Source organism: Arvicola amphibius, chromosome 1 (assembly GCF_903992535.2).
Source record: "Arvicola amphibius chromosome 1, mArvAmp1.2, whole genome shotgun sequence".
NCBI lineage: Eukaryota > Metazoa > Chordata > Mammalia > Rodentia > Cricetidae > Arvicola > Arvicola amphibius.
This window is the reverse complement of record NC_052047.1, coordinates 129579606-129592590: the sequence shown is the minus strand read 5'-3', so window position 1 is coordinate 129592590 and position 12985 is coordinate 129579606.

Genomic DNA, 12985 nt, shown 5'->3' with positions numbered 1-12985 from the left:
CCCTGGGAACTGGGTCTTATTTTTTTTTTTCCTGGTTTTCATCAAAATAAGGAAATAGCATGGAACCTCCCATTGGGCTCCATTCAGCTTTTGCTCATGAATTAAAGTAAGGTCATTCCAGGAGGGTAGAAGCCATGAGAGCAGTGTCTAACTCTGTGCTGCTTCCGTGATACCCACCCGATGAGCTGCTCAGTAAAACTTGACTACCCTCTTGCCCTCAGCAGCTGCACTGGAGTGGAATTTTTAAACACGACTTAGCATATTCCAACAGCTGGAGTATGTCATCCTGCAGTTGCCTCTTCCCACAATGCATCTGCTCTCAGCACTAGGTGGGGAACAGACGGAACACACGAATTTGTAATTACCTCTGTTTAGGTGTTTAGCAAGCTGATTGTAACCATTCATTTCTTCGTGGATAATAAGTGCCCTCTGGGCAGGGGCCTTGACAGATAGAATTTCATTAAAATATTTAATGGATAAATTCTGCTCCTTCTGGAATTACTCTTCATAAAATGTGAATCTAGCTCTTTGACTGAGAAATTCCCTGTTATGATGAAGATTGAACACCTTAACCCTTAGCCCGAGTAGCCTGCCTTTCCCTAGCCACGACCTAGGCTGTCTGCCAAGTCTCCACCATTCGAACTGCCTCTGTGTTACCGACTAGTGAAGTAAGCCCTCAGCCAGGAATTTTACAGTGCTCCTGGGCTCAGTTTGTAACCTAAAGACGTGGAAGCCAGCATGTTAGCTTCCCTCGTGTCCATGGAGAGCAGAGGGAAGAGCAGTATAGGCTTCTCCATTCCAAGTGTGATTCTGGCCTGTTACTCAGTGAGGACCCCAGCATCTTTCCAGGAAATTCTTCTCCATGAAATACATGGGGAAAATCACAGTGCTGTTGAGAAGGGCTGTGGTCGTGATTCCTTTCCCAGGCCCAACCTCAGTTGCTCCTCCAGTGTTCTGATGTTACCAGATATTCTTAGCAATGAGTACCTTTTGTTCACCAAGAGACTGTCCGCACTCCGCTGCCCAGTGTACCTACTAGTGCACTTGTTCCCATCAGCTCTTGGGGGAGTCCTTCATGTGTGACGTTCATCAGTAATAGCTGTGCCTGGATTCTGTCCACTTTTACACCCTCTATTTTTTGACAGGGTTTCTCTGTGTATCCTTGCCTGTCCTGGAATTCTATAGACCAAGCTTCAAACTCACAGGATATATCTGTCTCTACCTGAGTGCTGGGAATAAAGGTGTGAGCCACTACCACCCAGCTATTATTTATTCTTTTTCCTCCTAGATTTATGAGAGTACTCTTGTCTTGCATACATACATTCTAGCCTATAAACATACTAAAATCTATCTTTAAATCTTTTTTTTTTTTTAAAGTTTTCCTTCTGGCCTGTCTCCATTTAGTTTCTGATACATTTCTTGTGCAACAGTGCATTCTATTTTCTGCACACGACTTTTACTGCTGCACTGTGGTCTGCAGCCAGCTGTAGCAATGCTGCACTGACGAGGTGCTTCCTGTGTGCCTTCACTGCAGTAACCACCATTAGGGTGCCCCGAGTCACAGAACTTAGGGAATGAATCTCTGTGCGTGCGCGTGTTTATATACATGTATATATGTATGTACATATATATGTATGTATGGGAATTTATTGGAATGACCTACAGGCTCAGTTCAACACTGACTAGTTGTGAATACAAAGTTCAAGAATCCAAGAGTTGTTCAGTCACACGAGGTTGAGTGTCTCAGCTGGGCTTCTGGAGATGCTGGAATCCCAAAGAGGTATGCTCCAAGGCCAGGGAAGGAATGGATGTGCCGACAAGGCCAGGGCACGCAGGCAAAGAGTGAACCCTTCCTTCATCCTTTGTCTTTAACCTATCACAGCGACACATCTTCATACAGTGTAAAGAAAGATCCCGCAACAGGTCAGCAGTATGTGTGTGGGTGGTGATCTCTCTGCCCCCCGTGCCGTCACATGATAGGAGACAGCTCACTCATGCTCACAACCTCAGGGCTGGCACACCCACACCTCCACCAACAGCGTTAGCTCTACTGTGCTGCTGAGGTGAGGTGTGTGACCTTAGCTTCTTAGACTGCAATCCTCTCACTCTGACCCCCGTGAACAAATACTTATCATTAGGATCTGTTTATCCAGTCAGGTTGGTACAGCGTGAGCCAAGACTCCAAACACAAAGCTGCTCTCATTGCATAAAATAAAGGGTTGGAAGTCCTTCCCAGGAGCAGGCTGAGTACTAGTCTTGATGGTGAGCTTCCTTTGGAATGTGCAGGCTTTGAGCAACCCACATCTGCTGAGTTAACTCTTTGCTGCAGGCACCTGACATAGTCCACTGTGCCTGCAGCATGCAGGAACTTTAGATTTACAGTCAGTTTAGATCCAATGCCTAATCACTGAAAATTCTAGCTATTTGCCCTCTTCTAATGCTTAGCCACCCTAGTAGGTGGCTGCAAGTGCACTTTGCAGGCTGGAAAGATACATAGCACTTTTGCCAAAGCTGCATAGTTCTTTATGAAGGGAACCTCGGGTGGGAGAGCTGCAGCACTCAGGAGAGTGACCTCTCCACCTAGACTGGGTGACACAGCCCTGAAGGTGTAGGTGCGGGAGAACAGACCCTGAGGAGAACTGACCACACCCCTTGTTCATCACTGCTACAGGGCTGAACTGGCCAGGTAGAGAGCTCACCCTGGTGGTGAAGATGGGAGAGCCGGCGAGCCGACCCACCCTGCAACTACCCAGAACCAGGGTTAGTGTTGGCCACCCCAACATCCACCCTGTCTATGATCTGCTGGAGCATGGGGATGGGGTCAGTCCTGTGGACCCAGGACTGCAGAATCTCTGCAACACAGGGCAGCAATGGGGTGTTCAGGAAGAGTCCCAGTGAGGGCCAGTGTCAAAAGTATAGCAGGACCAGGGTCTTGAATGAAACCAATGAGTCTTTGTGATGAACGTCTGATGTAAAGATGGATATAAAGGGGTTGACTGTGTGACTCACTGTGTCACACAGCAGCTTCCATGACAAGATTTCCCCTTTCTTCTTTTCCTTAAATTTATTTTATTTGTTTTATTGGGGGGTGTGTTGCATTTATTTGTTTTATTGTGGGGACGTTGCAGGGGCAGAGGGTATATGTGAGGAGACAGGAAATGGCTGGGATCAGGATACATGATGTGAAAAACATAAAGAATAAATAAAAAAGAAAGTTAAAAAGAAGAAGCTTAGGTCAAGTATACCAAATCTTTCTCTGTCCTAACACACCCAGCTCCCAAATAATGACATGGAGGCTTCTTATTATGAAAGCTTTGCCTATAGCTTAGGGTTGTTCCTAATTAACCCATTTATATTAATCTATCACATGGTGTTACCTTTCTTCCATCTTTTACCTCCTTGTTCTTCTCTGTCTGGCTGGTGACCCTGCCTTTCTTCTTCCCAGAGTCCCTGGAAGTTCCACCTAACCTCTTCCTGGCTAGCTATTGGCCATCCAGTGCTTTATTAAACCAATCACAGTGACCCATCTTCATACAGTGTAAAGAGAGGCTCCACAACAGGTCAGCAGTGTGGGAACACAGCTCTGCAGCTGATCGCTAAGGCCTGGGTGGTTTGCACAGGTCGCGATCATTTCTGGGATACTTACGTATATCTTTGTGTAATTCGCTAGAGAGGACACATCAAAGCTTCTGCCTTTTTGCGCCCCTGGGCCTTGCATATGTCTTTCCCTTTGTTGATTTTAATTTGTATCCTTAAAATGGGCTGTGTCAACATAGGCTTGTAATCCCAGCATTTGGAACCCGGAGGCAGGAGACCCTGTTTTCAGAAGCAAAAGCAAACAAAACCACCACCACTACCACCACCACCACCACAACAAAAAACAGAAAAGAAAAGAAAAAAGAAAAGAAAAGCCGGGCGGTGGTGGCGCACGCCTTTAATCCCAGCACTCGGGAGGCAGAGGCAGGCGGATCTCTGTGAGTTCGAGACCAGCCTGGTCTACAAGAGCTAGCTCCAGGACAGGCTCTAAAGCTGCAGAGAAACCCTGTCTCAAAAAACCAAAAAAAAAGAAAAGAAAAGAAAAGAAACAAAGACACTCTTTGCCTAGGCCTGTCTTGGGGTTGTGTTTGCAGCAACTAGGAAGGGAAGCTTAGTGGGAAAGCCAGCTGTGCCCTTCCCGTACTTTTTGGAATCCCAGCACTTTGGAAGCTAAGAAAAGCACATATTCACAAATTTCAGGCCTGTGAGACAGTGAGACCATGTCATAAAAAGGAAGAGAGAGAGAGAGAGAGAGAGAGAGAGAGAGAGAGAGAGAGAGAGAGAGAGAGAGAGAGAGAGAGAAGGGAGGGGAGCAGCAGGGAAGGAGAGCAGAGTTCGCCAAGAACCGGCAGGCCTCACAAACCCATTTCCCCAGCTGGTAGTACGACTCACTGTGTGCCCAGCATTCGTCTGGACCCCTCCACGTTGTCTCCACGGGACTTCTAAGGTAGAAGGAACCCATGCCCACATGCCTGTGCTGCTGATTGCACCGTGAGTGTGAGTTGTCTTGTTTTCAAACCTCTACGCCAGAAGTCTATTTTCTTCCTTACAGTGGTATTTCCCTTTACAGATGCAGAATCTGAAGCCCAGTGATATTAAACCAGCTGCCCAAAGCCACACATCTGGTTATTCCGAGGGCCTAGATTTCAAGTCAGGTCTGAAATCGTTCACTGGGACATTAGCACCAAAAGGTGAGCATTCATCTCAGGCACAAACACCTCCAAGTCCATTGCAACTCAGAGGTCTGTCCAGGTCCTCTGCCCTACACTAAGTAATTAATTAGTGTCCTGTACTTTTCTTTTTTTTTGAAACAGAATCTCGATAGGTAGTCTAGGATGGCCTTGAATTCTCGATCTTTCTGCTTCATCCTCCTACGTGCTGGGATTATAGGTGTGAACCGCCAAGCCCAGCTTGCCCCAGTTTTGTAACCAATATCCAATCATGCTCTCCAAGTCCCTGACCATCCAGCCAAACCCTGGCTATGGCTATGAGGGACACATCTGGCTATTTCTCCTTCTAAGCAGAGTATACATCTAGGTGCTACTGCAAGCTCTGCTCACTGAGCCGTCCCTCCGCTACTGTTCTTCAGGACTCTGCCGGATGCTGTGGTGCTGCAGCTGCCCACTTCAGGTGGTACTGCACAGTGCCCATCTCTCTCCAGGCCACCTGGCCTTCCCTCTGTCGGTAGCTCATAGGACGTCCCCCATAAAGCTTGGGCTGGGAGCAAGAAGGCAAAGTGTGGCAGTAACAGGAAGCACTGGAATCTGGGCCACATGTGTCTTACTTATGTCTTCAGAACTTGCTTGGGCCAGATCACATAGATACTGATGGTGTGTGTGTGTGTGTGTGTGTGTGTCACATAGATACTGATGTTATGTGTGTGTGTGTCACATAGATACTGATGTTACGTGTGTGTGTGTCTTGGTGTGCTGAGAACTGAACTTGGGGTTCCACATGTGCTATGCAACACTCTACCACTGAGCTATATTTCCAGTCCTTTACTTCTATTTGATGATGAAGTTCTTTTGGGCTCACCAACTCAACTGGCCCCAGCCCACCATAGACAGTTCAGGTTGTAGAGAAGTCGATGGCCTGTGGCCAAGCCTTCAGTTTCCACTAAGCCCTAACATCAGGCCAAGAGTGGTATTTTAAAAGAAGAGTGATTTGCAATGATGGGGCCTTGTTGCCAGACCCTAAGGCCTCCTTTATAATTAACTTGTAGAGGACAAATAAAGGCTCCACATGGCATCTTCATTTGCCCATGACACATTAGACGCCATCGAATTTACTGGATTTTATTGCTCAAAAGGCAGAAAGAACAGCATGTGCAATAGCACAGACTTGTTGCAGAGCCTTTGAATCTGGGCCCTGTTCAAAACCAGCAGTTGGAGTTGCGGAGAGCACAGCAGCTGAGAATGTTCACTGCCCTTGCTCAAACATAGAACAACAGCAAAGCCCTCTGACGTGTGCACACTGCACATTCCGTACTTGTGTTCATGCAGATATACGTTTACCTTTAAGTTTGTGTGTTTTCAGAACAAAAGTACCAGACACTAATAAAGACAGTAGCCCAGGTGATCCAGCCTCTTAGAATGCCTGTTACAGTTTCCTCAAAATTCTGCATCTAAAATAACTTAAAAGCTGCTAGCGGAGACGCTCCAGCCTCACAGACTATCCAGCTGGGACTTCAGATAAGCCCTTCTCTTTCCATTACACAGAGAATGAACAATAAATGTTAGCACTAGCTCTCCCAGGACATGACAATTATCTCAATTTTCTCAGGGTCCCCTAAAGATGCTGTCACCCCCAGACAACAGAAAGCAATCTAGAGAATATCACGTTCACATTCCTAAGAGGTGGGGTGAGTTTTTGATCATTCAGTAGATTATGAATATTTATCTTCATTTGAGGGGGGTTGGTTATAAGTTGTTGGTAATGGCCAGGAAAAAAAAGTTACAAAGGAGATTAGACTCAGGGATTTCTTTCTGAATGGAAAAAGGGGCCTAGAGAATGATGGGATAAAAGGGTAGATTATTCGGGCGGTGGTGGCGCACGCCTTTAATCCCAGCACTCGGGAGGCAGAGGCAGGCAGATCTCTGTGAGTTCGAGGCCAGCCTGGTCTACAAGAGCTAGTTCCAGGCCAGGCTCTAAAAAAGCTGCAGAGAAACCCTGTCTCGAAAAACCAAAAAAAAAAAAAAAAAAGGGTAGATTATTGGGAGGCCCAAATCTACTTTTGGACAACTACTGGTTTCAAATATTTTACATTGGTATGAATTTTTATATATTGATACAAATTTAAGGTTATTTTTGTTATACTGTATATATGTTTCTATTCTTTGTAAAAGTATTGTACATATGCAGCTATTTAACAATATAATATAAATTTCTAGTCCTTGAAAGCTATTATTATAAAGTACTTAGAATAATTAAGAAATACAGTCAGCACAGAATGAGTTCCAGAACAGGCTCTAAAGCTACACAGAGGAACCCTATTTCAAAAAAAGACCACAACAAACAAACAAACAAAAAACAGAGAGAGAGAGAGACAGAGAGAGAAAGAGACAGAGAGAGAGAGACAGAGAGGCCTGAGCCACCAACCTGTCCGGGAGCGCCCAAGTGACTTGCACAGAGCAGCGAGCAACCAATGGGGTGGTGACTGGCAAGGACCAATACCATGGCCCTACCTCCGCCTCCAGGAGCCTTGAGCCCACCTGCACCTGAAGGAGTGTTCAATGGAGCCACAGTACTCAACTACACCAATTGGAGAAAGAGGGACCCCCTGAAGCACACTCCACCTATCGCGAATTGAAGAAGAGAGGGTAGACAACAAGGTAAGTAAACACTCAACAACATAAAGAGCAATACAGCACCACCAGAAACTAGTGGTTCCGCAACAGCAAGACCTGAACACTCCAATGTAGATTAAGCAGAAGAAAATGACCTTAAAAATTTTATGAAAATGTTTGAGGCCCTTAAAGAGGAAATGAAAAATTTCCTCAAGGAGGTGGGAGAAAAGACAAACAAAAAATTGGAAGAAATCAACAAATCCCTTAAAGAAAACCAAGAAAAAGCAATCAAACAGGTGAAAGAAATGATTTAAGACTTGAAAACTGAAATAGAGACAATAAAACACAAACCGAGGAAATTCTGTAAACAAAATTTGGGTAAATGATCAAGAACCACAAATGCAAACATAAACAACATAATGCACGAGATTGAAGAGAGACTCTCAGACGTTGAAGATATGATAGAGGAAACAGATTCATTGGTTAAAGAAAATGTTAAATCCAACAAAAGCTTAACACAAAATATCCAGGAAATATGGGATACCATGAAAAGACCAAACATAAGAATAATAGGGATAGAAGGAGAAGTCCACTCAAAGGCACCGAGAATATATTCAACAAAATCATAGAAGAAAACTTTCCCAACCTAAAGAAGGACATGCCTATGAAAATACAAGAACCTTACTGAACACCAAATATACTGGACCAAAAAAAAAAGTCCCCTTACCACATAATAATCAACACACTGAACATTTAGAATAAAGAAAAATATTAAGAGCTGCAAAGGAAAAAGGTCAAGTAACATAAAGGCAGACTTAACAGAGTTACACCCAACTTCTCAATGGAAACAATAAAAGCCAGAAGGTCCTGGACAGGTTTATGCAGACACTAAGAGACCATGGACTGCTATACCCATCAAAACTTTCAATCACCATAGAGGGAGAAAACAAGATATTCCATGATAAAACAGGATTTAAATAATACTGATCCACAAATCTAGCCCTACAGAAAGTACTAGAAGGAGAACATCATTCCAAGGAAGTCAGTAACATCCACAAAAACACAGGCAATAGATTATCTCTCACCAGCAGATCCCAAAGAAGAGAAACACACACACAATGCCACCACTACCAAACAAAACAAAACAAAACAAAAATAACAGGAACTAGCAATCACTGGTCATTAATATCCCTTAATATAAGTGGACTCAATTTGCCTATAAAAAGACACAGGCTAACAAATTGGATAAAAAACAAGAATCCATCCTTCTTTTTTTTTTTTTTGGTTTTTTTGGAGACAGGGTTTCTCTGCAGCTTTTTTTTTTTTTTTTTTTTTTTTTTGGTTTTTCGAGACAGGGTTTCCCTGTAGTTTCTAGAGCCTGTCCTGGAACTAGCTCTTGTAGACCAGGCTGGCCTCGAACTCAGAGATCCTCCTGCCTCTGCCTCCCGAGTGCTGGGATTAAAGGCATGCGCCAGCGCCGCCCGGCTGCAGCTTTTTTTTAGAGCCTGTCCTGGAACTAGCTCTTGTAGACCAGGCTGGCCTCGAACTCACAGAGATCCGCCTGCCTCTGCCTCCCGAGTGCAAGAATCCATCCTTCTGATGCATACAAAAAACACACCTCAACCTCAAAGACTGATATTACCTCATAGTAAAGGGTTGAGAAAAAAATTTCCAATCAAATGGACCTACAAGCTGGTGTAGCTATCTTAATAGCTAACAAAATAGACTTCAAACTAAAGTCAATCAAAAGAGACAAAGAAGAACATTTTATATTTGTCACAGGAAAAATCCATCAAGAGGAAATCTTAATTCTGAACGTCTATGCCCCAAATACAAGGGCACCCACATTTGTAAAAGAGACATTACTAAAGCTTAAATCACATGTTAAGCCCCACACACTAATAGTGGGAGACTTCAATACTCTGCTGTCACCAATGGACAGGTCTTTCAGACAGAAACTTAGCAGAGCCGGGCGGTGGTGGCACACGCCTTTAATCCCAGCACTCGGGAGGCAGAGGCAGGCGGATCTCTGTGAGTTCGAGACCAGCCTGGTCTACAAGAGCTAGTTCCAGGACAGGCTCCAAAGCCACAGAGAAACCCTGTCTCGAAAAAACCAAAAAAAAAAAAAAAGAAACTTAGCAGAGAAAGAAGGGAACTAACATATGTTATGACTCAAATGGACTTAACAGACATCTATAGAACATTCTACCAAAACACAAAAGAATATACTTTCTGGGCTGGAGAGATGGCTCAGCGGTTAAGAGCGTTGCCTTCTCTTCCAAAGGTCCTGAGTTCAATTCCCAGCAACCACATGGTGGCTCATCTGTAATGAGGTCTGGTGCCCTCTTCTGGCCTTCAGGCATACACAGAAACAGAATATTGTATACAGAAGAAATAAATATTAAAAAAAGAATATACCTTCTTCTCAGCACCTCATGAAACCTTCTTAAATATTGTCCACATACTTTGTAACAAAGCAAACCTCAACAGATACAAAAAATTGGAATAACCCCATGTATCTTATTGGATCACCACAGCTTAAAGTTAGAATTCAACAGCGACACTAATTTCAGAAAACCCATAGACACATGGAAATTGAACAGTGCTCAACTGAGTCTCCAATGGGTCAAAGAAGAAATAAAGAAATTAAAGACTTCCTAAAATTCAGTGAAAATGACTACACACCATGCCCAAATTTATGGGACACAATAAAAGTAGTCCTAAGAGGAAAGTTCATAGCACTAAGTGTGTACATAAAAAAGCTAGAAAAATCCACACTAGCGAATTAATAGAACACCTGAAAGATCCAGAACAAAAAGAAGCAAATTCACTCAGAAGGAGTAGATAGTGAAAAATGATCAAATTGAGAGCTAAAATCAATAAAATAGAAACAAAGAAAACAATACAAAGAATCAATGAGACAAAGTCTTTGAGAAAATCAACAAGATTGACAAATTTATCCAAATTAATCAAAAGGCTGAAAGGGAATATCCAAATTAACAAAAAAATGAAAAGGGGGAGATAACAACAGACACTGAGGAAATTCAGAGAATCATCAGGTCACACTTCAAAAACCTGTACTCCATAAAATTGGAAAATTTAAAGGAAATGGACAATTTTCTGGATAAGTACCACATACCAAAATTAAATCAAGACCAAATAAACAAATTAAATGGATCTAAAACCCAAAAGGAAATAGAAACAGTCATCAAAAATCTCCCAACCAAAACAACAATAACAACAACAACAACAAAAATAAAACCCAGGACCAAAACCACATGGTGGCTCACAACCATCTGTAATAAGGTCTGGTGCCCTCTTCTGGTCTGCGGGCATACACACAGACAGAATGTTGTATAGATAATAAAAAAATAAATATTTAAAAAAAAACCCAGGACCAAATGGTTTCAGCACAGAATTCTACCAGAATTTTCAAAGAAGAGCTAATACCAATACTCCTTAAATTGTTCCACACAATAGAAGCAAAAGGAACACTGCCAATCTCTTTTTACAAGGCTATAGTTTCCCTGATACCCAAAGACATAACTAAGAAAGAGAATTACAAACCAATCCCTCTCATGAATTTGATGTAAAAATACTCATTAAAATACTTGCAAACCGAATCCAAGAACACATTAACAACATCATTCATTATGATCAAGTAGGCTTCATCCTAGAGATGCAGGGATGTTTCAACATATGAAAATCCATCAATATAATCTACTATATAAACAAACTGAAAGAAAAAAAACATCATCTAGTTAGATGCTGAAAAACCTTCAACAGAATCCAACATCCCGTCATGTTAAAGGTCTTGGAGAGATCAAGGATACAAAGAACATTCCTAAACATAGTAATGGCATATACAGTAAGCCAACAGCCAACATCAAACTAAATGGAGAGAAACTTAGAGTAATTCCACTAAAATCAAGAACAAAACAAGACTGTCCACTTTCTCCACATCTATTCAATATAGTACTTGAAGTCCTTGCTAGAGCAATAAGACAATAAAAGGATACCACAGGGATACAAATTGGAAAGGAAAAAGTCAAACTTTCACTATTTGCTGCCAATATAATAGTATAATACATAAGTGATCCCAAAAATTCTACCAGGGAACTCCTACAGCTGAAGGAACAATTTCAGTAATGTGGCAGGATACAAAAGTAACTCAAAAAAATCAGTAGCTTTCCTGTACACAGATGATAAATGGGCTGAGAAAGAAATCAGAGAAACATCACCCTTCACAATAGCCACAAACAACATAAAATATCTTGGGGTAATTCTAACCAAAAAAGTGTAAGACCTGTATGACAAGAACTTTAAGTCTTTGAAGAATGAAATTGAAGAAGACACCAGAAAATGGAAAGATCTCCCATGGATATGGGTAGGTAGGACTAACAGCAAAAATGGCAGTCTTACCAAAAGCAATTTACAGATTCAGTGTAATACCCATCAAAATCCCAGCCCCATTTCTCACAGACCTCAAAAGAACAATACTAGATTTCATGTGAAGAAACAAACACAACAACAAACCCAAGATAGTCAAAACAATTCTGTACAATAAAGGAACTTCTGGAGGCATCGCAATCCCTGACATCAAACTCTACTACAGAGCTATAGTACTGAAAACAGCTTGTTGAATTATCTCAGGTCTAACTACAAGATAGACCAATAATATTTTTCTTTAGTATAAGGGGCAAACTCATGAAACAGGAACAAGAAGTCCAAGCTCAGCTATGTAGCCCAGGAACGAGAGAGAAGAGAGAGAGAGAGAGAGAGAGAGAGAGAGAGAGAGAGAGAGAGAGAGAGAGAGAGAGAGAGAGAGAGAGAGAGAGAGAGAGGAGAAGAAGTCCGGGCCAAAAGTCATTCCCTGCCGGGCGGTGGTGGCACACACCTTTAATCCCAGCACTTGGGAGGCAGAGGCAGGCAGATCTCTGAGTTCGAGGCCAGCCTGGTCTACAAGAGCTAGTTCCAGGACAGGCTCTAGAAACTACGGGGAAACCCTGTCTCGAAAAACCAAAAAAAAAAAAAAAAAAAAAAAAAACCCTCATTCCCTAACTTGGTCTCACCTCTTAAAGTTCATTGGCTAACAGAGATTCTCCATCACATCCCCCTTTTGTCTAAATAAGAGAGTTCCAAACCCAATATTAAACTATATACAACAGAAACAGATATCAAGTATAAAATTACAACCAACATAAATAATATTAAGCAAGGAACATGTGCTAAATGTTTAATAAACATTCTATTCTAAAGAGTCTAAGTCTTGCATCAGAAATGGCGTGGCTAAATCATAAGAGGAAGGTAACTAAGATTATTTAATATCCAACCCCATCAAAGTCCAGAGAAGTGAGATAATATTTTTTGTGTAGGCAGGAAGTGCAATCAAAGAGCTTCCAAAGTGAGCAGTATATGACAGAGACAATTAGCTACCTGAGCAATCACGCAAAGTCTCATTTGCAATGCTGAAGCAACCGGCTTTGGTTAAGGCCTAGCATAACAAACAGACGTTTTTCAGAGGCAGGAAGAATTTCAGAACCATCTTACCCTGTCTTGGCAAGGTTTGGCAGTCCTTTTCCTTGTGTCCTGCTTGTTCAATCCAGACACCATGTACTTTGTTAGTGGTGGAGGCATAGGCAGTTCCTTGCCCAAAGGCCAAT